This window comes from Typopeltis vanoorti, chromosome 1 (assembly GCF_054136105.1).
Source record: "Typopeltis vanoorti isolate ZY-2024b chromosome 1, IOZ_Tvanoo_1.0, whole genome shotgun sequence".
NCBI lineage: Eukaryota > Metazoa > Arthropoda > Arachnida > Uropygi > Thelyphonidae > Typopeltis > Typopeltis vanoorti.
In genome coordinates this window covers 177027303-177054063 of record NC_143549.1, presented here as the reverse complement: position 1 = coordinate 177054063, position 26761 = coordinate 177027303, and the positions used below count along the sequence as shown (strand labels likewise).

Below are 26761 nucleotides of genomic sequence, written 5' to 3'. Positions count from 1 at the left end.
AACCTATGGTCGGTTTTCTGATTTTGGAGTTTAAAAACATGGGTTCTGAGGGAAAATACTGGAGTAAATCAGGGAACAGATGAACAAAGACCATGAAAAGCTTCCTGAAGTCGACGACTAGAGTCGAATAGGGAAAAAACCCATTAATCTAAACAATTAGATTCTCCTTAGAAAATCGAGCGCCCTTCAAGGGGGGGGGGTAAAAGAATTATTTAAACCCCAGTTTGTTTTTCACTTGCGATGTCTGATCATTATTATTACATCACACCTCCAGGGAGTCCAAAGACTCATCGAGGGAGGACATGTGCTCTACAACTCTTCGTCTCACTACTCCACCAACCTTCATCATCTACCACCACTAGTACCTACACACAATCGCAAACATCCATGCCCAAGGCGGGATTCGAACCCTCAGCCTTTTGGCTGGAGAGCGGATACGCTAACCACTCGGCCAACCAAGCCAACAGTTTTCGGACAGTCCGTACCCCCCCCCCCCTCTGAAGAGGGCCTAAATACCAAAAACATCTTGCACAGTTAGGAAAGAAGCTCGACGTGAAAACCTAATATCAGTTTCGAAAGTCTGTCTCTATGTTTTCAATTTACTAGTGCGCATATTTTGACTTCTGTTTATTTTAGCGCTTTTGTGCTATACTAATTATCTGGATCTAAAAAGATATAACCAGCAATTACCGCCAGGGGTTACCGAAATTTATTCCAAATGTACTTGACATGTACTGTTTCGTGTTGTGTTAAAGAATGTGTACTGTTTAAGAATCATCGTCGATTATAACTAAGCATGTTAGACGTCAGTAGTTGAATATCCTTGTCTCTCTCTTCTGAGAGGTAATGAGTCAAATTTGCTTATCACTTTGTTAGTAATGTGCTTGTTTATAAAGCATAAAATTAACACAGCTGCTTTTCAGTTGGCTACAGTACAGCAAACAGAAAAGCAACAGTGTTAATTTTGTGTTCTAAAAAAAGTATCAGTCTTGTCAAGATCCAGATAATAATAGAAAAAATAAATATAAAGAGTAAAAGCTAGATGTGTTTTAAATAAACAACTAAATTATGAGAAGCGTTGGAATAATTGTGACGCTTAATATTAAACTTGTTGGCACATCGCATTTTTTCCTAAATGACCCTCGTCCATGTGAAATCAGTCAGGGATATGTTCTCTGCCCCTTATTATTTTAATAATCATATTATTAAGATTAGCAGCCTTTTGACGATTTTTTAACTGCTTATAACTTCACGCACGAACTTTGTTTGCTTACACTTATGTGTAATAAGTGTAAGCAAAGGAAGATAAACGATGAAACCAAGAATATAAATTCTTGGCATCTTTAATTTATAATATAACCAAGTAAAAAAAAAAAACTTTCAACACCTATCTTTAAACTGAGTTTTTTATAATGAGTTGTGACATTTTTTGGCTATGTGTATATGAAAATATGACTTCTGCAGTACTTCAACCTTTGTATCACTTCTGGGTCTGGCATTCAATTGATGAGACCTCCGTAATGGTTGAAACTGGTCTGGGTAGTGGCCCTTCCTATAATGTGTAGCATTATACATGTCCGTAAGCATATGTACATTGTATTATGGGATACCAAGGCAATTAATGTGAAGTCATTAGCCTCTATATACAAGTAGCCTAGTCATGAAGTGACTTTGTGTGCAAACTTTGTTTGCTCACACTTGGGTAAAGGATGAAACAGAGAATATAATTTCTTAGCATCTTTAATTTATAATGTAACAAAGTGAAAAAAAAAAAAAAAACTTGCAACACTATCAGTTTAATATGGCTAAATGCAAGGTCTTACATGCTTCAAAATCCAGAGATAGAGGACTTGAATACTTGAATGGTGGGGCTTTATTTAGAATTAGAGTAAACATGGTATCTTGGGATGATAGTTGTAAAGCATTAGAAGGAACACTGCAAAGGTACTACAAAGAATTGTTTTGATAAGTAGAGATGCAAAAGTGATAATTCCATTGTATAAGGAGTTAGTCATACCACATCTAGATTAAAACTTAATCTAGATGTGGTATGATTTGGTTACCTAACTTCATGATATGAGGAAACTCTGGGGAGTTCACAGGTGGGTAGAGCTGTGAAATATTAGCTATGAGGATAGGTGGTGGAAATTGTAATTTGCAGTGCTTGGTGAATGAGTAAAAGAGATTGGGTTGAATCATGGCTGATGGAACTAAGGCTAGGAGTCCAGTATTCAATTAACCCTCCAACCGGCTGGGACATATATATATATATATATATATATATATGTCCAGCTAAATCTGGTTACGATTCAGTACACCTGTTGAAATCACATGGATAAGAAGTGCAACTTGGCTGTTCTGCCCTTTATAAGGTGCGATAATCCTTCACGCTGTAGAGAACACTTACCAGAGTCTCAGTTCTCTATAACAAGGAATGCAGTTCCTTGTTTTATGCTGGGCAACTGGACTCTTAGTTATATTAGAGAGACTAAAAATATTATTATTATTATTATTCAGGCCTCCAAGGAGTCAAAAGACTCATCGAGGGAGGTCCTTCCTAAGACATAAAGTCTGTCAAGACTCATCGAGGGGAGGTCCCCCCTGAGAAACACAAAGTCTATCATACCACTCTTTAAACTCATTGACCGTTCTCGCTCCCACCACTCCATCAGGCAATGCATTCCACGGCTCAACCACCCTCCACACAAAGAAACCACTCCTTACCCTCTTGCTCCCAGTTTCCTTTCGTAACTTCCATGGATAGCCTCTTGTCATCACTCCTTCCCGCTGTTCAACCAAGCAAAAGAACTCCCCAGTGTCAACCCTGTAACCACCTCTCAACAGTTTAAAAGTCTCAATCATATCACCTCTCCTTCTTCTATCCACCAAACTCTGCAGTCCACATTCTCTCAGCCGATCCTCACAACTATCCTTGTACAGTCCTGAAACCATCTTTGTCATCTGTCTTTGTATCCTTTCCACAGTTAATTTATCCCCTTCAAATCCTGGGGACCAAATCTGAGAACAATAGTCCAAGTGTGGTCTGATCAGAGACTTATACAACGGAATGATAACCCTCTTATCTCTGCAGGTCAGTGTCCTTCTCATAATAGCAGCAATCCTCTGTGTTACCTTCACCACCTTTGCAATATGTCCCCTAAACTTCAGGTTTCTATCAATCATCAACTCTAGATCTCTTGTCTCCCCTACTTCCTCCAGTATAACTCCTCCCATAGAGTATGCAGCATCCCATCGATGTTTCCCAAACCTCAAGACCTTACATTTTGCTGCATTAAACTGACACCCCCATTCATTTGCCCATCTATCTAGCTTATTTAAATCCTCTTGCAGGGCTACCACATCTGCACTATTACTAATAATCCTTCCCAGCTTCGCATCATCCGCAAATAACTGAATATCCCCCTGCAATCCACTGGCTATGTCATTGATATAAAGGTTAAACAATATAGGTCCTAGTACTGAGCCCTGTGGTACCCCACTTGTAACCCTCTGCCTCCTGGAAACTGCTCCACCATACACAACTCTCTGATACCTATCAGACAGCCAATCCTGAATCCAGTTGACCAATCTGACATCCAGACCCATGTGCTGCAACTTAAATATCAGCTTATCATGTGACACCCTGTCAAATGCCTTCGCCAAGTCTAAGAAAATTGCAGTATATGCCTTTCCCTCATCTAATGTTCTTGAAACTTTATTATAAAAGGCTAGCATATTGCTAAAACAAGAGCGTCCTTTCACAAATCTATGTTGATTCTCACAGATAACATTACCCTCATCTGCCCAATGCTGTATACGGTCCCTCACTACTTTCTCCAAGATCTTAACAACTACTGATGACACACAGACTGGCCTATAATTAGACACTTCCAGTCTGTTACCACCCTTATGCAATAGCACTATCTTACCTTCCTTCCATTCCCTGGGCACCTTTGCCAAAGCCAGACTTTCATTGAAAAGCCAGGTCAAAGGCACTGTCAATTCCCTAGCACATTCTCTCAAAACTCGTGGTGAAATACCATCCAGTCCCACAGCTTTACTGACATCCAGAGTACTCAGTATCTGAAACACACTCTCCTCCTGTACCTCCAGACCTCGAACCAGTCCTATCCCTCTAGCATTAAAACTGACTCCTCTAGGATGAAATACTCCAATAAAGTGTTCATTGAACAATTCCACTATGCATCAGTCACTCTATTCCCATTTTGATCCCACAATATCATTCTTCCACAGTCATTTCCCCTCCTACTGGCCACATAGCTAAAAAATTCCCTAGGATTTTCTTTGGATCTTAGGGCCAATCTCCTCTCATATTCCAGTTTCGCTTTCCTTACCACACTAGTCACTCTTCTGGCCTGTGTCTTATATTCCTCATGCATCTCTTCACCTGTCTCCTTATATCTCTTCCATAGCCTCTTTTTTGCATGCAATTCCTGTTTAATATTGTTTGTCATCCACTTTACTCCAAATTGCGTCCTCTTCTTCACTCGTGGTATACAACTTACCATTGCTGATAACAAATATTCTTTCACAATTTCCCACGCACTACTAAAATATAGAAATTATTTTTATTTTTTTTTTTATTGTACAGTTTTAAATTCAGGACAAAACATAAATCCTTGCATACTTTCTTCACTTAAATATTGCATTACCTTGGAGAACCAATGTTTAATGTTTTTGTGCTAATTTTGTCTAATTGCTTACTCAACAGAACATTTTCTTTGTTTTCGAAGAAATTAATTCATAATAATTTTTTGAAATATTATTAAAAAAAAAAAAAAAAGCTGCCGATGTTCTAGATTATGTTATCTTTGTTCAAAATCATATTTCGATGAATAATTCACAGATTACCTGAAGGAAATCTGTGAATTATTCTTCAACGACTTTGCTTTATAGAGAATAATATTCAATTCTTTAATCATATCACTAATTTTTTTTTCAAAATATCATAATCTACTGTTCTTTGCACTTTCACCTTGTTGGCTTCCCTGCATAATTGGTTTTTATAGAATGAAATAAACGGTTATTATTTAAACTATGTATATATTTTCTGCTAGTTTGTATATTTTGCTCCAATTTTAAAGTAAGCAATACTTTTGTGTCTATTCTCTGATACAAAATATATATATGTGCATGCATCAAATGTGAAATTTCATATTTTCACAATAGAATTCAACTTTATTTCAACTTTGATAGTTTTACATCCCCCCTCCCACTGCAATACTACAACACACCCAAAAACTGTTATGGTTTAATTCATTATTTTTCCATAGTAATTGTTCCACATAACGTTTAATTTTTCCACACAGAAACTAAGTTTTGATTATTCTAAATTACCAAATTATAAATCAAAATATATTATTCCCTGATTATTATAAATCAGGAAGTTTTGATATCGGGTAATAGCGGAAATTAATATTTAAAAACACTGTCATCCTATAAATGCAATATCAGAATAATGTTTCGAATGTCTCCTAATCAATCAGAAAGATGGAAAACAAAACAAGGAATTTCTGCCTGTAAAATATTCAGTTATTGCACGAGGCACTTTAGTGTTCTGCCTGCTGGGCATGTTCTTTTGACCTGGTTCCCAGTGGGGGAGGGGGGGTCAGTAATCTCCGTTAGATTATAGCTTATTACTGGGCAGAAAGGAATATATATTATTACTATTATTATTGCTATTATTATGGGCAACTCCAGGGAGTCATTAGACTCATCGAGGGAGGCCCCAAATCATATTCATCACAACTATTTGACATTTATACAGTATCTATCATACCTCGCCTTAAACTCATTCACTGTCACAGCATCCACCACAGACTCAGGGAGCACATTCCACTCATTCACTACTCTAAAAGTAAAGAACCCAGCTCTAACACCTTTACTAACCACACTTTTGCCCAGTTTCCATGGATATCCCCTAGTCCTCCCACAACCAGCCCATCTTCTGAATTAATTTTATAGAAACCCTTCAGTAATTTGAATGTCTCAATCATATCTCCCCTCCTCCGCCTATCAACCAATTTTTGCAACCCACAAATCCTCAACCTGTTCTCATACGGTTCATTCCACAGACCTGCTATCATCTTGGTCACTCGCCTCTGGATCCTCTCCACCTCCTCCTCCCCATCAAGAAGAAACCTAGGTGACCAAATCTGAGCACAGTAGTCTAGATGGGGTCTTATCAAGGCTCGATACAGAGGAACAATAACCTGCTTGTCTCTGCTTGTCAACGTATTCTTCAGCAACCAAGTGATTTGATGAGCTGTTTTGGTCACTTTTGCAATGTGTCCCCTAAATTTCAATTCCTTATCTACCAACACTCCTAAATCTCGTGCCTCATCAATTTCCTGGAGCAGGGTTCCACCAATGCAGTAAACTGCCGCCAATCTTTTCACCCCAAAATGCATAACCTTACATTTTGCCACATTAAACTGACATCCATTCTCCTTAGCCCAGACCTCCAATCTATCCAAATCATCCTGCAAAATTTTGACGTCATCTGCATTCACTATTGCCCTACCGAACTTCGCATCATCCGCAAACAAATGAACTGTTCCTCTCAGATCATTTCCTATATCATTTATGAACAAATTAAACAGCAGTGGTCCAAGAACAGATCCTTGTGGCACACCACTAGTCACAGGCCGTCTTGTGGACTCTACTCCCGAGTAAACCACTCTCTGATATCTCTCCGTCAACCACCCTCCTATCCATCTCACCAACCCTATGTCCATTCCCATATGCTGCAATTTACTGATTAGAATTCCATGTGGAATCCTGTCAAAGGCCTTGGCAAGGTCCAGTAGAATCACCGTAAACCCATTACCCTTATCCAGTTCAGCCGTCACTGTGTTATAATATGTGAGCAAGTTACTGAGGCATGACCTACCCTTCACAAAACCATGTCCCCGATACAGTATCCCATTTTCTTCTATCCAATCTTGTATTTTCCTCTTGACTATTTTCTCTAAGACCTTGACAATGATTCCTGATATGCTAATCGGTCGGTAATTTACAACAGCAGTCTTGGAACCACCTTTATGCAGTGGAACTATTTTCCCCTCTTTCCACCCGCTCGGGACTAACCCAGATCCGAGACTCAAATTAAACAAAATGGTCAAGTGTACTGACAATTCTTTAGCTGCTTCTCGTACAACATGAGCTGGTATATCATCCAATCCCACAGATGTATTGACATTGAGGTTATGCAATAGACTACTCACCTCCACTTCATTAACTACAATTCCCGTATAATCTACTGGTTTATTCGTTTCTGCAATGTCACCACCTGGATGATATACTTTTGCAAAGTGCTCACTCAGTAACTCAACTATCTCAACTGATTCAGTTACCTCCCTACTATCGGCATTCTTTAAAATCAATCTGCCATGTACATTTTTCCTTTTACTTGCTACATATCTAAAAAACTGTTTAGGATTCTCTTTAGCCTGCATGGCCAATGTTCTTTCGTAATCCTTTTTTGCTTTTCTTACCACACTCGTCACCCTTCTGGCCTGCGCTTTATACCGTTCATGTGCCTGCCGGTCACCCTTCTCCTTAAATTCCCTGCATAGTTGTTTCTTTTTTTGCAACTCAAGCTTAATGGTGTTATTCATCCATTTAACCCCTACTTGATTTATTATTCGGACTCTAGGTATACAGTCAGCCATTGCTTCATGCAAGCACTTCTTAACTACCTCCCATGCACTATCAACTTCTAGTCCTTGCAGTTGTACATGCCATGGCACTGAACCAATCAAACTCCTAAGTTTGTCATACTTTCCAGCCCGATAATTCCACATGTACCCTGTCTTAATTGAAAATTCTACACCTTTTGCCACCTCCCAAGTTAAGACCCTATGATCACTCTCACCGATTGGTGGCAATGTGGTCATATTTGTTACAGCCAAATCCTCAGATGTTATTACTAGGTCAAGCACTCTCTGACCCCTAGTATTTTCCATTACATGCTGTCGCAGATAGTTATCCCTTAATAACTGCATAAAATCCAGTTCCTTCCTCCCGTGTGTCCTCTCCTCACTCCAATCAATGCGACCATAGTTGAAATCTCCCATAATAATCACCCTCCTTCCACCCATTTCTTCTATTTGCTTGTGCATACTGTCACCACCATCTTTTCCATCACCTGGTCTATAGCAGCACCCAATTGTATATTTAGTTCTGCTAGCCACAATCTCACACCAAATGGCCTCAAATGTGCTCTTTTCTCTATCCTGCAATTCAACTTCTATTCTCCTTGGCTGGAGCTCATCAGCTATCATCAACAATAATCCTCTCCCCCATTTTATTCTCTCTGTCATTCCTGAACACACTATACCCATCACATTCAATCCCACTAGTTATATCATCTACAGTCAGCCATGTTTCACTAATACCTATAACCTGTGGTCTGGAAGTGCCAACCATGGCCAAAAACTCTTCCTTCTTGTTCCTAATACTCCTAGTATTAGTGTACATGAATTTAAGACCCCCATTAGCCCCAACCCTACCTTGATGCCTTATATTAACTATCCCGCTCAGATTTGTTGTCCTTATTTGCTCTGGCATATTATATTCATTCTTACATTCAACTGCCTCCATAAGGACTGTATCTCTACTCCCCCCCACTAACAAATCTAGTTTCCCTGAATTTGCACATCCACTACATTCAGCAACACTTTCTCAAGTCTTCTTACACCGTAACCATTCAAATGCAAGCCATCCATCTTATATAGATCCTTTCGCCCATCAAACTCACTCCACACCACTCGTCATACATAACCCATGCATAAAATCATTTGCAATTATAGCCCTCCTTTTAAACATTTCACTGTCATACTGTGGCAAAAGACTAATCATTCTATTAGTCTTTATATATATATATATATATAATACCTTAATTATGTATATTATTTCTGGGAAAACTCCCATGTTACTCCTCTTAATAAACTATTATAATTACAGCTATTTTGCCTGCTTCAGTTTAGGAGTGCCCCTGTTTAAATGTCATTGGCTATTTACTCATGGATTCTTAGGGCATTGTGAGTGTACCGAAAAGTATATGTAGCATAAGGAATAGATATTTACACATACCTTTTTCTGGGTGTTGCGGCTTTTCCTCTTTCTGCGATGTCGAAAAACTACTGAGTGTGTGTGGGGGGGGGAGGCAATTTGGTAGAATTAAGTTAGAAAAACCCGGGTTTTTTTTTTTCCCGTAATATATATAAACATATATATTATATTATATAGGGTGGGGAAAAGGTGAAAGGGTTGATTTTTTAAAATAGGGAAGGGGAAAGGTGGTTGACGGGGTGCGGTCCGTTTTTTCGACTATTCGTGGTCATCCTCTGAACACATTGGGAAAGTGGATGCTATGTCAGGTCAGGTAGGTGCTTCTGCTTTTGAAGTGTTTGTGTTGTCGCCTATTGGTCGGGGTTGTAACCTTAATTTTATGTTGTGAAGCTTCCAAACTTCGGAGATTATGTAGGGCCTGTGTACATTGATAGAGTTCGCGTCACACTTTATAGCTATTGTTTCTGATATTCTGAGCATTGTTTCATTGTCTTGTCTGTCTACTATGATGGCCTTGTCTATCTGCGGCCATCATAGTAGACTCCATCACAGTTAATTCCGCTAATGGCTCTAAAATCGCCGTTAAGGGATTAACGGAAGAGGAGGGTAAATACTTGATAAAAGGTAGAATACCGATGAAGTTTTGATCCATGAAAAATGCGGGATGGTTGGGCTCTTTCATCCACCTCGGCCGGTAGGAGGGTTAATAGACATAATACTGGACCAATTATCTCCTTGCCCAGTTTTTAGTTTGTGTGTATATAGATTTCCTTGTTATTGCAAGCTGGCCTTATGGATAGACTAAAAAATCATCCATATAGAGGAACATAAAAAAAAATACATCTTTAATAATGATTACTATCAGTCATGTCTAGTCCACACATTGGATACTACACACAATGAAGTGGGGGAAAAAACCACCATGCTCCATCATAGCAAGTTTAGTACTAAAAGGCTTTTTTAGTCTGCAACTGCCTTAAAAACTTACCTAATCTAAATAAATGTGGTTGTGTTAAACACCCATATTTAATTCTCAGAGATCCCATATAACAGTGGTGGCGAACCTATGGCACGCGTGCCACAGATGGCACACCAGAGAATTTTGCTGGCACGTCAACGATTTACATGTGATATCCTTTTATATGCTTATAAATTATTCAGCCTTTTTTTTTAATTGTTACAATACGTACAAGTTAAATTTTGTTTTACAGGAGAGAGCAGCTATGAAGACATGAATTTGATTGGTGCGGTATTAACAAAAGATCACTTTCACTATATAATTTAAGGAAATTACAACGTACTAGGATATACATTAAAATTAAATTTTAATATATTTCTATATTTCGGCAACGTCACGTTGCATTTTCAAGAACTTAAGTACAAGACACATGCACGCAGGCACAACAAACAGTTAGTGAGGAAGAAGTAGGAAGCTCATTATTTCTCCTAAAGTCCTGATGTAGCCCTCTAGTGGGCAATGTTGGTATTCTTGGGCAATTGGGCTGAAGGTTTTCTGATGTAGGTTTCCCAAATTTGAGGAAGTCTCATGCAGCCAAATTTGTTGAGGTTTGGATCGTTCTTATGGCTGAAGCTGATTCCATGAAAAGCCTTTCATATCTGTATTTGCTACGGTGTATTATCCTGGCTTTCTTCCATCGTATTCTATAGCAGGTATCCAGAGCATGGTCAGCAAGACCCGAGTGGCTGTATTGGTGAAACTGGATGTAGTCCTTGTGATCTGAAATTCTGATATTTGCTGTCCTGCCTGTTTGGCCAAAGTAGGACAGTTTACAACTGCAAGGGACCTGGTATACACCAGGTAGGTCTAGGGGGGGGGGGGAAGGTTGGTCTTTAGTAGAGCGGATAAGGGATGCCAATTTTTTATATGGTCTGTAACAAGAAGTTCAGTTATGTTTTTTAGGATTTTTGTGATTTTTTCCGAGGTGCCTCGGATATATAGGGTATCGTGATGGATTTAGAGTAATCCTTATTGTGAGGGGGTGGGGGGTTGTGGTTTACTGGTTTCAATATTTTTTGGATTTTTTTGGGGGGGGGGATAGCCATTGGCTGAGAAAGTGTTGAGAATGTGGTTTAGTTCTGTGGTTAGGACATTGTCATTCGAGCAGATAAGTTTAGCCCTGTTGTGTAGTGGCTTAATGACTCCATATTGTTGTGAGGAGGGGTGGTGGGATTGTTGGTGATGTATCTGCCTGTGTGGGTGAGTTTTCTATATATTGAGAAAACCAAGGTTCCATCAGGCTGGCATGTGACTAGTGTGTCTAAGAAAGGAATACAGTTGTTTTTTTCTTCTTCCAGGATGAATTTGATTCTGGGGTGTTGGTTGTTTAGGTGGGTTAAGAAGGAGAGGAGTGCATTGGAGCCATGTGGCCAAATAACGAATACATCATCTACATAGCAAAGCCAAATGGTTGGTTTTTGTGGGGCAGAGTGTAAGGCTTTCTCTTCAAAAGTCTCCATATAAAAGTTGGCCAAGGGTGGGGAGAGAGCGGAGAACTCATGGCTGTCCCCTCTATTTGTTTGTAGAATTTTCCTTGCCAAACAAAATAGCCTGAGTTCATTGTGAACTGAAACAGGGCTGAGATATCGGTAGGAAATTTAGCTTGGATTAGCTCTAAAGATTCTTTGAGTGGGACATTCGTGAATAGGGAGGAGACATCAAAACTGACCATTATGTCAGTGTGTTTGAGTGTGAGGTTTTCTATGCTGGCTTTGAAGTGGGCTGAGTTTTTTATGTATGAAGGTGTGTTGCCAGTATAGTGTGAGAGAGCGTTGGCCAAATGTTTAGCTAGTTTCTGTGTGGGGGAATCAATGCCATCCACTATGGGACGTAATGGTACATTTTCCTTGTGAATTTTTGGGAGTCCATAAATGCGGGGGGGGGGGGTATGGAGTTATATGGTTTTAATTTGTTAGTGATTTCCACAGGCCAAGAAGTGACCTTCTTAAGGAGCCTGTGGAATTTTCTAATTTGTGAGTTGGTGGGATCGTACTGGATAGGGAGGTAAGTGGCCCGATCTAACAATAGAGATTTCAGCTTACCTGTGTAATCTTTTTGGTTAAGCAATACTGTGGCATTCCCTTTGTCAGCTTTGGTGATTATTATTTTCTTGTTTTTCTTTAATTCTAATAGAGATTTAATTTTTTTACTGGGCATGTTGGTTTTAGGTGGTTTAGCTTTGTTCAGAACACAAGCAACATCCAGTCTAATATCGTTGGCGACGTGGCTTGGAAGGTGTCAGATCCCGTGTTCAATTTGTATCATAATTTCTTTTCTTTTAGGCTTGCACGGTGATCCAAATGCATTTTTGGAAATTATGGAGACAACTACTGTGTTTGAATAAAAACTTTAGTTTAATATTACTAAAATTTTACAATTCGACGTTTTGACCTTTATGTCAAGGTCATCTTCTGGAGCGTACAAATATACACAAGAAACAAGCTATACTTCAATCATACTGGTTCGTTAAAGACACTGGCTAACCGCTACCACAATTGTTGGCCTGACCTCTGGTGGGGAAAAAAATAAAAAATAAAAATAAAAGTATAAAAAAATTATACATCAACGCTAGAGTCCTATTATTTGTGTTGTCTACTATATACATATATTAACATCATTCCAGCCAGTTGGAGTGGAATGGTTTCTAATACTAGCGGATTGGCTAGCGTCCTGACTTATGTTGAATCTTTCATATTAGGTTGACTGAATGTGTGCCATCCAGATCCTTGGAATTTTCATACCATCTTTATTGTTGATATTTGGGTGGTTTATCAGGATTTTGCAGGATTCTTTAAATTTTCTTTCGTACCATGTTTTTGTGCGGTGTAAGGAGCAGGTGCTTTTCCAGTTGATTTGGTGTAAGGTGTTAAGTGCATGGTCTGAGAGGCCTGCTTCACCATAATGGCTATATTTAATGTGTCTAATGTGTTCTTTCTTGCATATAGGGATTGTCCGTCCTGTTTCACCAATGTACGGTAAGTTACAGGTGCAGCGGATGCAATAGACTCCAGGATGTGCTAATGGGAGGAGAGGATCCTTAGAGTAGCTGAATATGGTTTTAAGTTTAGTGGGTGGTTTAAAGGTGGCATTGAGGTTATAATGTTGTAGGATTCTGTTGATTTTTTCTGATAACCCTTTAATGTATGGGTTACATTAAGAACACATTAGACACATTAAATATAACCATTATGGTGAAGCAGGCCTCTCAGACCATGCACTTAACACCTTACACCAAATCAACTGGAAAAGCACCTGCTCCTTACACCGCACAAAAACATGGTACGAAAGAAAATTTAAAGAATCCTGTGAACTCCTGATAAACCACCCAAATATCAACAATACAGATGGTATGAAAATTCCAAGGATCTGGATGGCACACATTCAGCCAACCTAATATGAAAGATTCAACATAAGTCAGGACGCTAGCCAATCCGCTAGTATTAGAAACCATTCCACTCCAACTGGCTGGAATGATGTTAATATATGTATATAGTAGACAACACAAATAATAGGACTCTAGCATTGATGTATAATTTTTTTATATTTTTTTTTATTTTAATTTATTTTAATTTTAATTTTTTTTTTTTTCCCACCAGAGGTCAGGCCAACAATTGTGGTAGCGGTTAGTCAGTGTCTTTAACGAACCAGTATGATTGTAGTATAGCTTGTTTCTTGTGTATATTTGTACGCTCCAGAAGATGACCTTGACATAAAGGTCGAAACGTCGAATTGTAAAATTTTAGTAATATTAAACTAAAGTTTTTATTCAAACACGGTAGTTGTCTCCATAATTTCCAAAAATGTATCATAATTTCCTCCGCAGGTATTCTTCTGGGCGCAATGGCGAAGTTGTGGCCACGTGCGAGGGCGTCGAGTGCTTCGGGTTTTACACTAAGTGACGACAGGTTAACTACCATTTCGGTAGGAAGTTGTGGTTTTGAGATCGTGACCTTTTTTAAATTTTCGAATTTTTTTATGTGTCGATCTCGAACTATTTTAAACTCTTTCTCCGCTGCAGTGCACGAGATGTCGTATAAAATCGACCAAATTTCTTGGCTTAAGGTGTTTGAAAGGTCATCCTTGAGTGCCTGTATAGCTGAGTTAGCTTCACTCAGTAAATGGCGAGTGGCGGCAATTTGTTCTCTGAGTAAGGCTTGGCTGGCACAGTTGTAAATACGAAGTGCCTTTTGCGAAGAGAAACGGTGCTTGAATTTCACACAGTTAGGGATTACCTGGTTATCCCGGCAGCGCTTCAGGAAGGCGAGACAATTCAGTTGTCTTGCTAGCTTCAACTTCAATTTACCGTAATAGCGTGCTTTACGTGCGATGACATCTCCGTGGATAATCGTGATTCTCGTGGAAAGGCTTAGACGTTGGTTATGCATTTTCACTATATAATTTAAGGAAATTATAACGTACTAGGATATACATTAAAATTAAATTTTAATATATTTCTATATTTCGGCAACATCATGTTGCCATTTTCAAGAACTTAAGTACAAGACACGTGCACGCAGCCACAACAAACAGTAAGTGAGGAAGAAGTAGGAAGCTCATTATTTCTCCTAAAGTCCTGATGGTGCCCTCTAGTGGGCAATGTAGGTATTCTTGGGCGATTGGGCTGAAGGTCTTCTGATGTAGGTTTCCCAAATTTGAGGAAGTCTCATGCAGCCAAATTTGTTGAGGTTTGGATCGTTTCTAAGGGCTGAAGCTGATTCCATGAAAAGCCTTTCATATCTGTATTTGCTACGGTGTATTATCCTGGCTTTCTCCCGTCATATTTTATGGCAGGTATCCAGAGCATGGTCAGCAAGACCCGAGTGGCTGTATTGGTGAAACCGGATGTAGTCCTTGTGTTTTGAAATTCTGATATTTCACGAATGTCCCACTATTCACGAGACTATTCACGAATGTCCCACTCAAAGAATCTTTAGAGCTAATCCAAGCTAAATTTCCTCCCGATATGTCAGCCCTATTTCAGTTCACAATGAACTCAGGCTATTTTGTTTGGCAAGGAAAATTCTACAAACAAATAGAGGGGACAGCCATGAGTTCTCCACTCTCTCCCCACCCTTGGCCAACTTTTATATGGAGACTTTTGAAGAGAAAACCGTTTGGCTTCGCTATGTAGATGATATATTCGCTATTTGGCCACATGGCTCCGATGCACTTTTCTCCTTCTTAACCCACCTAAACAACCAACACCCCAGAATCAAATTCACCCTGGAAGAAGAAAAAAACAACTGCATTCCTTTCTTAGACACACTAGTCACACGCAAGCCTGATGGAACCTTGGTTTTCTCAATATATAGAAAACCCACCCATACAGGCAGATACATTCACCAACAATCCCACCACCCCTCCTCACAACAATATGGAGTCATTAAGACACTACACAACAGGGCTAAACTTATCTGCTCGAATGACAATGTCCTAACCACAGAACTAAACCATATTCTCAACACTTTCTCAGCCAATGGCTATCCCCTCCAAAAAATCCAAAAAATATTGAAACCAGTAAACCACAACCCCCCACCCCCTCACAATAAGGATTACTCTAAAGCCATCACCATACCCTATATCCGAGGCACCTCGGAAAAAATCACAAAAATCCTAAAAAAACATAACTTAACTTCTTGTTACAGACCATATAAAATATTGGCATCCCTTATCCGCTCTACTAAAGACCAACCTTCCCCCCCCCCCCTTAGACCTACCTGGTGTATACCAGGTCCCTTGCAGTTGTAAACTGTCCTATTTTGGCCAAACAGGCAGGACAGCAAATATCAGAATTTCAGAACACAAGGACTACATCCAGTTTTACCAATACAGCCACTCGGGGTCTTGCTGACCATGCTCTGGATACCTGCTGTAGAATACAATGGAAGAAAGCCAGGATAATACACCGTAGTGTTACACGTGATATCTTGAGAATATAGTATTCTCAGTTATCATGGTGTAACATGAAAAATAAATAACATAAATGAAAACCCCTGCATAAAAAGGAAAATTTAATTAATAAAATATTCTTGCATCCAGTATAAATTGAGTAAAATGTAAAGGTCTATTGTTTAGTTAAGATAACAAAAGAAAAGAATGTATTAAGATGTATTATGACTAAACAAGGAATTTGTATTAAATAAGTAGCTAACTAAGAATGAATATAGTAATGCGATTAAGAATGAAAGAGTTAAGTGCATAAGTATAAAAGAATGAGTCATGAAATGCGCTATGTAAGAGGCTACAGATTAAGCATTAAGTAGAATTCTGAGAAAAGGTTTGAAAGGGGGTTGAGATAGAGGCTAACAAGAGAAATAACGGAATATCGCTTATGGCCTCTACCCGGATAGAACCTTCGTTACGAGTTGCCGATCAAAATGACGTATGGCGGCCAAATGCTACCCAATTGGTAGACAAACGGAAAACAAGTAGGAGGCGGGAAAAGGAAGTAAGAAAGGGCGCCGTTAGGAGAGCAGCTATAAAAGGGTTGGTAACCCCTCCCATCATGGCTTTTTCTTTGGAAGAGTAGGCTCTTTTGGGTTTTGGGGAAGACGTTTAGATAGTCAAGGAGGCTTGAGGCCTTTTTGCCTTTTGCCAGAGGAGAAGAAACGTTTGGATAGTCGCGGTGGTTTTAGTTTGGTTTTCTAGTGGATTTCACGGTGTGTTCCTGAGTGGAGAGATATGGCTTATATCCTCATGCCACAACAAGGAATCGAAGGTGAGTGGGAAAGCAATTCCCGTATTCCTATGTAGAAAGCAAAATATGCCATAGAGTCATAGGAAACTGTGAAGATATCGATGTCCTCGTTTCGGATAGTACTGCCGACCGCGCAGATGTTTATATAGCCTGAATTGCAAGAAGTTATGCAAGCAAGTTCGTTCAGTAGAAGGTAAAGGCCCGTAAGTGAAGCTAAAGAAAGGTATTGTGAATTTTGTCTTATGTTAACTAGAAGTTGTTTGTGATAGGTACCATTGTCATAACACGGAACTGTTAAAGTGATTAGGGAGAAAATTATAATAGGACTTTAGAATTTGATAGAGAGTGTTAAAAGTAAGCTAGCTAGTGTTGATAATTTGTGAATAATTAATTGTCCTAAGAATCTTGAGTGCCTACTATATTGTAAAAGGAAAGTTAATGACATAGTTGTGTGTTAATGAAGTAAATGGTTTTATTAATATTGAGTTTGATTAGTGTAAATTTAGTAACCAAGTAGCCTGAGGAATTTGAATGCCTAGTGTGATGTGTAGAGAATCGGAATTGTCATAAGTATGTGCTAGAGTAGTTAATGATTTTGTTAGTGTACTTGAAGTTGAATAATCTATTAATGTGTGGTGATCTAATTTTTCCATGTTAAGTGAATTCATGTTTTGTATGAAATTTTGTGGCGGCATGATCGTAGTAACTTTTGTCGAATCACAGCCCAACTACTTGTATTAAGCTAATTTTAGTGTGTAAGTAATTTAGTTGAGTAATTTGATATGTGGGGATATTTGACATGTTTAGAGAAATAATAAACCTTTTGTTTAATGAAAAAGAGAGTTGTCTGATATTGCTAATCCAATGCACCGCTTCGAAACATTCGAGCCTAACCACACGGGGAATTAATGTTAGGAAACGGGAAGTTTAAGGAATTAATGTTGAGTAACAAGAAATAGTGTCACGACTGCAACAGTTACACTTTCAGATATTTGAGTTCCTTTTCTCTGTTTATGTATAAATTATCTTAAACTAAATATCCCAAAGGGCGCAGTTAAAATACAAATACTAGGGATACTACGTGGAACAATAGCTCAGATATTAGTAGAAAATTTGGTGATGTCTTGAAAGTAGAAGTTAGAAGAATATAGACGAAGGCTGTTTGTAAGACAAGCAAAAATCGTAAGATAGGGACATAACAGTAGCAAATACAGATATGAAAGGCTTTTCATGGAATCAGCTTCAGCCCTAAGAAACGATCCAAACCTCAACAAATTTGGCTGCATGAGACTTCCTCAAATTTGGGAAACCTACATCAGAAAACCTTCAGCCCAATCGCCCAAGAATACCAACATTGCCCGATAGAGTGCACCATCAGGACTTTAGGAGAAATAATGAGCTTCCTACTTCTTCCTCACTTACTGTTTGTTGTGCCTGCGTGCACATGTCTTGTACTTAAGTTCTTGAAAATGGCAACGTGATGTTGCCGAAATATAGAAATATATTAAAATTTAATTTTAATGTATATCCTAGTACGTTATAATTTCCTTAAATTATATAGTGAAAATGCATAACCAACGTGTAACCCTTTACACGAGAAACAAAAGATCACGCACCCCAAAACAAATGAAACCGACAATTTTTGAGTTGAAATGCTAATTCTCTTCAACCGAATTCCATAACATATTCATCTGTCATAACAACATTCACTATATATTTCTTAGTTTTAAGACATTCATGACAGGGTGTCGTTTATCGTTCCGACAGAACTTCTCATTACCGGCGGGCTCAGCTCACACAAAGTTTCAACCCATGATTGGTTTTTATTGCCATGTTTGCATTTGAGCTGGAAGGGAAACTCACACAAGCATTATATGGAATGTTTCAATTCATGGTAGAATTTTATTTGAAGTTAGCCTTTGTGATCTGTGATAATGACATTGAGAATTTCAAATGCAATCAAACAAACACTTATTTCATGTAATTGAAAAATTGGACAATAGTTTTAGTTAGATACTGTGTTTCCGGTGCAACACATGGTTTTGTTTGCCTATACAGCGTAGTTTCTGTGAGAGGGGTACATGTGATTCATTAGTTAGGTGCCGTTTTTATTGCAGCTGTCTCTAATTGCACTATTTGTTGAGAAATATATTATACAGACTGCAAAAGCCTCTGTACTTTATTCAGAGATACAATAAAACTTTTTTTTTTTCTTGCATCTACAGTATATAATGGCTGTTGGAGAGGGCGTGTTGTTGTTTGTGTGGGAGGTATATATGCAAAACCTTTTAATGTCTTTTTTTTGTAAAGTGAAATCAGGAGTGCCAGTTATATACGCAAGGGCAAGTTAAGTTATATTCGATGTTAAGCGTTCGGCGACAAGTCTTCCCCTGCTCCGTTGACTTCTATGATGAGTTACAATATTTATAAATATTTTTAAACATATTTTTCTCACTGCCATTTTTTTTTTTTTTCCCAAACCAACATTATTATTATTATTACGGACAACTCCAGGGAGTCATTAGACTCATCGAGGGAGGCCCTAAATCACATTCATCACAACTATTCGACATTCATACAGTATCTATCATACCTCGCCTTAAACACATTCACTGTCACAGCATCCACCAAAGACACTGGCAGCCCATTCCACTCATTCACCACTCTAAAAGTAAAGAACCCAGCTCTAACACCTTTACTAACCACACTTTTGCCCAGTGTCCATGGATGTCCCCTAGTCCTCCCCCAACCAAAAATATCTTCTGAATTAATTTTATAGAAACCCTTCAGTAATTTGAATGTCTCAATCATATCTCCCCTCCTCCGCCTATCAACCAATTTTTGCAACTCACAAATCCTCAACCTGTTCTCATAAGGTTCATTTCACAGACATGCTATCATCTTGGTCACTCGCCTCTGGATCCTCTCAACCTCCTCCCCATCAAGAAGAAACCTAGGTGACCAAATCTGGGCACAGTAGTTGAGATGGGGTCTTATCAAAGCTCGATACAGAGGAACAATAACCTGCTTGTCAATGTATTCTTCAGCAACCAAGTGATTTGATGAGCTGATTTGGCCACTTTTGCAAATTTCCCCCTAAACTTCAATTCCCTATCCACCAACACTCCTAAATCTCGTGCCTCATCAATTTCCTGAAGTACAGTTCCACCAATGTAATAAACTGCTGCCAATCTTTTCACCCCAAAATGTATAACCTTACATTTTGCCACATTAAATTGACATCCATTCTCCTTAGCCCAGATCTCCAATCTATCCAAATTATCTTGCAAAATTTTGACATCGTGTGCATTCACTATTGCCCTACCCAACTTTGCATCATCCGCAAACAAATGAACTGTTCCTCTCAGATCCTTTCCTATATCATTAATGAACAAATTAAACAGCAGTGGTCCAAGAACAGATCCTTGTGGCACACCACTAGTCACAGGCCATCTTGTGGACTCTACTCCTGAATAAACCACTCTCTGATATCTCTCCTTCAACCACCCTCTTATCCATCTCACCAACCCTATATCCATCCCCATATGCTGCAATTTATTGATTAGAATTCCATGTGGTATCCTGTCAAAGGCCTTAGCAAGGTCCAGTAGTATCACTGTAAACCCATTACCCTTATCCAGTTCAGCCGTCACTGTGTTATAATACGTGAGCAAGTTACTGAGGCATGACCTACCCTTCGCAAAACCATGCTGTCCCTGATACTGTATCCCATTTTCATATATCCAATCTTGTATTTTCCTCTTGACTATTTTCTCCAAGACCTTGATAATGATTCCTGTTATGCTGATTGGCTGGTAATTTTCAACAGCAGCCTTGGAACCACCTTTATGCAGCGGAACTTTTTTCCCCTCTTTCCACCCCCTTGGGTCTTACCCAGACCCGAGGCTCAAATTAAACAAAATGGTCAAGGGCACTGACAATTCTTTAGCCGCTTCACTTACGACACGAGCTGGTATACCATCCAATCCCACAGATGTATTGACATTGAGGTTCTGTAATAGACTAGTTGCCTCTACTTCATTCATCACAATTCCAGTATAAGCTGTTGTTTCTTCCATTCCTGCAATGTCACCACCTGGATGATATACTCTTGCAAAGTGCTCGCTCAGTAATTCCACTATATCGACTGATTCAGTTACCTCCCTACCCTCAGCATTTTTTAAGATCATTCTGCCATGAACATTTGTCCTTTTACTTGCAACATATTGAAAAAACTGTTTGGGATTCTCTTTAGCCTGCATGGCCAATTTTCTTTCATAATCCGCTTTTGCTTTTCTTACCACCCTTGTTACCATCCTGGCCTGAGCTTTATACTATTCCTGCGCCTGCTGGTCACCTTTCTCCTTAAATTCCCTCCACAATTGTTTCTTTTTTTGCAACTCAAGCTTAATAGTGTTATTCATCCATTTAACCCCTACTTGATTTCTTATTCAGACTCTTGGTATACCGTCAACCATTGCCTCCTGCAAACACTTCTTAACAACCTCCCATGCACCATCAACATCCAGCCCTTGCAGTTTTACATACCATGGCACTGAGCCAAGCACACTCTCCTAAGCTTGTCATACTTACCAGCCCGGTAATTCCACATGTACCCTGTCTTAATTGTCAATTCCACTCCTTTAGCCACCTCCCAAGTCATGACCTTATGGTCACTCTCACCAATTGGTGTTAACATGGTCATGTTCATTACAGCCACATTCTCAGTTGCAATTACTAGGTCAAGCACTCTCTGTCCCCCTGGTATTTTCCACTACATGTTGTCGCAGATAGTTGTCCCTTAATAACCGCATAAAATCCAATTCCTTCCTCCCATGTGCCCTCTCCTCTTTCCAGTCAATGTTACCATAATTGAAATCGCCCATAATAATTACCCTTCTTCCACTCATTAATCTATTTGCCTATGCATACTATCCCCAACATCTATTCCATCACCTGGTCTATAGCAGCACCCAATTGCATATTTTGTTCTGCTAGATTCTATCTCACACCAAACAGCCTCAAATGTGCTCTTTTCTCTATCCTGCAGTTCAACTTCTATACTCCTTGGCTGCAACTCATCAGCTATCATCAATAACACTCCTCCCCCTTTTTATTCTCCCTGTCACTCCTGAACACGCTATACCCGTCACATTCAATCCTACTAGCTTTATCATCTTCTGTCAGCCATGTTTCACTAATACCAACAACCTGTGGCCTGGAAGTGCCAAGCAAGGCCATAAACTCTTCCTTCTTGTTGCTAATACTCCTGGCATTAATGTACATGAATTGCAGAAGCCCATTAGTCCCATCCTTACTTTGATGCCTTATACTAACTATCCCATTCTGATTTGCTATCCTTCGTACTCGCTTGGGCATATTATACTCATTCATACACCCAACTGCCTCCCTAAAGTCTGCATATCTACTCCCCCCCCCCTCTTAATAAATCTAGTTTCCCTGAGTCTGTACATCCACTTCCACATCATTCATCAGCACTTTTTCAAGCCTCGGTACACCAATTCCATTCAAATGTAACCCATCCATCTTATATAAATCCTTTCACCCATCGAACTCACTCCACACATCCACAAATTCCATACCACTCTCCATGCATAACCCACGCATAAAGTCATTGGCAATTATGGCCCTGCCCTCCTCCTAAACATCATTAAAATCAATTTTAATACTGAATAATATTATAAATTTTTGGTGATCAGAATGGGATATGTCAATGAAACTTACCAGAAGTTAATTAAATGATGTTGGCTTGAGGAAACTACAATATTGTAGCATTAGTCCTGTGATTGATAACTAATTTAAATGCGTACTTTTATATTTGTTGAAATGCTACACTGTATACATTATAGCAATTGTGCTGAAGATTCAATGAAAAAAAAATGAAACAAAAAAAAAAGAAAGTGGTAGTATTCAGTAAATAAACAATTTTGGTATATGGATTTTCATGAGATTTGCTGGAATGCAGTTTACTGTAATGAATTCCCCACTGGGGTGTATTAATACTCTTTATGATTATGCCATAATTTATTATTAATACTTATTTACTAAAATAAATAGCCAAAAGGCTTCACATCGGCGATACAAAATAATATAAATTAAGTGGACATTAAATCCAACATTATTTCAAAGCCGACTACAGAAACTATAGATTTTTCTTGCGAAATTTGACCAGAGATCTTACGGGAATACACTCACCAAATTTCCCACGAAAATTCTATAGTTACTTAGTCGGCTTTGAAATATTGTTGGATTTAATATCCACTTAATTTATATAATATTAATACTCATGTTAGTTTAATGTATGAACTTTAAAAAAATGGGAACGGTATTTACGAGTAAGTTTGTTGGGACTGAGCTCTCTAATACAGTAAGAATAAATAAAAATACAGTATAGAAAAAGATTTGAGAATGACTGATCCTTAGGATTCCCTGACTTTTCCCTTTTCTAATCGCACATGCATTCATTATGCATTTCGCACCATGCATCCACCAGTAGGCAGAAATAAGCAGCTGCAAGGGCATTATTGTTGCGTATGTGCACTGTTTTGTTTTTGCTACTGTAAGTGGGAATTATAAAGATAATTTCATTTAGGCATATAATAAAATGTTGATTTTTTTGAAACTATAAAAAATGCATTTGATTTAAGTTGTGAATTATTTTGTTACAGTTCTACCGAACATGGTTGGCAAAAATAAAAAAACGAAAATTATCACAGTCAAGCAGCAGAGAGTTCCAAAGCTGGTTGACTGAAGTGTATGGCATGATTAATAAAGACAATAATGCAATATGCGTTTTATGTTCCGGGACAATTGTGTGCCGAACGTAATCAGTAAAACGGCATTATGAGACAAACCATAAATCACTCCTTGAGAAAAGCAAGGACGAACAGAAAGAATTTATTGCTCGGGCAATTAAAAATAGGAATATCTAGTCAACAACCCTAATGAAATTTATCAGCAGTCATTCAAATATTACTGCTGCAAGTTTTTTTGCCTCAAATGTAATTGCTAAACACAGGAAACCTTTTAGTGATGGGTAATATACAAAAGAAGCATGGTTAAAATGCACACCAGTTCTCTTTGAAGATTTTGAAAACAAGGAAAAAAATTATTCAAAGAATTAAAGATATGCCTTTGGCTAGAAACATGGTGAAAGATAGAATCAAAGAAATGGCTAAAAATATAACTCATCAGCAAAAAACAGATATAAAATCTTCTGGTTTAATTTCTCTTTGTCTTGAGAGTACTGATATAACTGGATCAGCTCGTTTAGCAATTTTTATTCGTTATTGTGTTGGGAATAACATCAAAGAAGAATCGATAAGTCTAACATCATTAGCAACAACAAAAGGAATAGATATTTGCAACACAGTTGTAAATGCACTTGCTGAAAGATATATATATTCCTCCAAAATTGTATCAGTAACTACTGATGGTGCTTGCAGTATGACTGGAGAGGAAAATGGGTTTGTCAATTTATTTACCAAATATATTGGACAATCAGTTCTGGGTTTTCATTGTATTATACATCAGGTTTTATGCGCAAAGGCTAGTTTCAAGCCACTGGAAGGTATTATGAGCATTGTAACAAAATTGTTCAATTTTATATCGGCACACGCTTTAAATAAACAAAAATTTATAGAATTATTAAGTGGGGTAAACTCAGTGTATGTACAATGGTTTACTTATGTACAACAACGTCCGATGGTTAAGTCGTGGGAAAGTTCCTCAAAGATTTGTTGAGTGTTTAGATGAAGTCGCACCTTTTTTACATAATGAGAAAATCATTGAAAAATACAATCAATTAATGAATGTCGAATGGCTTTCGAAATTAATGTTTTTTACTGATTTGTGTTTACATTTAAATGAATTAAATGTTAAACTGCAAGGTGTTAACAAGACAATTATTATTTGTTTTAATCAAAGCATTCAAACCTAAATTACCAATTTTTAATCGTGACGTCATTTCCAATTTCTTCCGACATTTTCCAAATACAAAAAAAGTCTTTGCAGATCTAGAATCCCATGAAAAAACAGATCACGTTAAATTGACAAAAGAGTTTTCTACAGTTATTCAGTCGATAATCAACGAATTTTCTTTAAGATTTATGCAGTTCAGGCGATTTTCAGAGACATCAAAATTTATTTTGCATCCGGACACAACATCAACAGATAAACTCAATTTGGAGATTTCAGAGTGGCTTAATTTGGAAGATATAGAAATGCAACTAATCGATTTTCAATCTAGTTCTATATGGAAACAAAAGTTTGTCGATTTGAGAAATTACTTGGAAATGATGGAAAATGATCGATTATTCGGGGCAATTAAAAAGAATGCAGAAGAGGAAATATTGAGAACTTGGAATGCCATTCCTGAAACCTTTTGTTGTTTAAAAAAACTAGCGATGGCTATATTATCAATTTTCTCCTCTACATATGCTTGAGTCATTATTTTTCGAAATGAATTTTATTAAAGACTGTTTAAGAAATAGAATGACTGATGAATCTATTTCTGCGTGTGTATTACTAAAAGTGACAAAATATGAACCTGATATAAAGCATTTGGCATCTAATGTACAACAGCAAAAATCTCATTAATAAATTGATATATTGATAAATTAATAAATTGATAATAGGTTAATATTGATTTGTATATGACAATGTGTATGTCAAATTATGTGTTTATTATTATGAAATTCTATATTAATTTTTAAACTTGTCTCAATAAAATACTGCAATTAATTTTGTATTAATTAATGTTAATTAATTAGTGTTGTATTAATTAGTTGCTGGCATGCCCAGCACGTCAGCAACTCGATTTGCAAATTTTTGGCAAGCGCTGGCACGTCAGCAACTCGATTTGCAAACTTTTGGCACACGGACATAAAAAGGTTCGCCACTACTGCCATATAACAACCGAGGCATCGGAGTGTCCTACCTAGTTAGGACTCTAGACTTGCGTCTGCTTAGTTTCACTTTGTTTTGTGTTGCCTTCATGTGTGTGTTATGTATTGTGTACTCCCTGAAGATATCTGTGATAGACACAATATTGTCAGCATTAACCATTGATTTTGATCCTTTCTCAGTGCTGTTTTCACTGCATGAAGACTAACATGAGTTTTTGTTCAAGGCAGATGTTAATTGATCCATGAGTTTGATCCAAAATAAGTTGTAGGTACAAAAAAGTTTATACATTCCAGGATGTGCAAGAGGATGAAGCTGATCCTTTGGAGAATGGATGAGTTACTAACTGGATATTTGGTTTGAAAATGGCATGGTGATGACATTTGTGAAAAACTAGCTTTCTTTTCCAGTGTGTCCTGGATGTGAGGGGGGGGGGGTTGCAGGAGGGATATGGGGGACATGCAATATTTTGTGTATTTTATTGGAGATGTAGCTATTGAAGATAACCAAGTTCATTGGCAAGAGCACTCTCAATCAAATAACCCTAGCTCAGTATGCAAGTGTTTTGAGTATGCTGTTGAGATAGGCAATGGTGTGTGTGTCTGCAAGTATATTTCTGTGCATTTATGTTTCCTATAAATGGAAAAGGATGATGAACCACTTAGTTGTCATGCTATTGTGTCTAGGAAGAGAAAACAGTTATCTATTGGTGACAAAGGTGTAAAATGGACAGAGTTTAGAAAAGAAGAGAGAGAAAATCTTGAGACAATTTCCTGTGTTATGTTAATCGAATTGGACTGGTAGTCTGCCTTCATAAGTTGTCTAGACCAAGTTTGTGTATTGGTCATTAGTAGCAGTAATCTAGTTTAATACTGACATCCTTGTTTGTGATATAGATGAACATAAGATTCTCAAAAGTGTGTTTGAATAGCCTGTCTGTTTGATTATTATTACCCTGCTTTACTTGTATTTTAGTACTAACCTTGATTTGCTTGATTATATGTGTTATTTAAATTGTAATGTTC

At 38.1% G+C, this 26761-nt stretch overlaps 1 protein-coding gene across 2 annotated transcripts in view; it reads left to right on the top strand.

Moving 5' to 3' along the window:
* Positions 1–26761, top strand: part of LOC150110664 (uncharacterized) — a 253724-nt gene that overhangs the window by 43666 nt on the left and 183297 nt on the right. Inside the window, exon 1 of one of the 2 annotated variants that reach the window (XM_090400172.1) lies at positions 709–843. The exons of the other annotated variant lie outside the window; for it this stretch is intronic. The gene's annotated coding sequence lies outside the window, so the exon portion shown is untranslated. Of the gene's footprint in view, positions 1–708; positions 844–26761 lie in introns of those variants that run through there. 2 annotated transcript variants of the gene reach the window in all.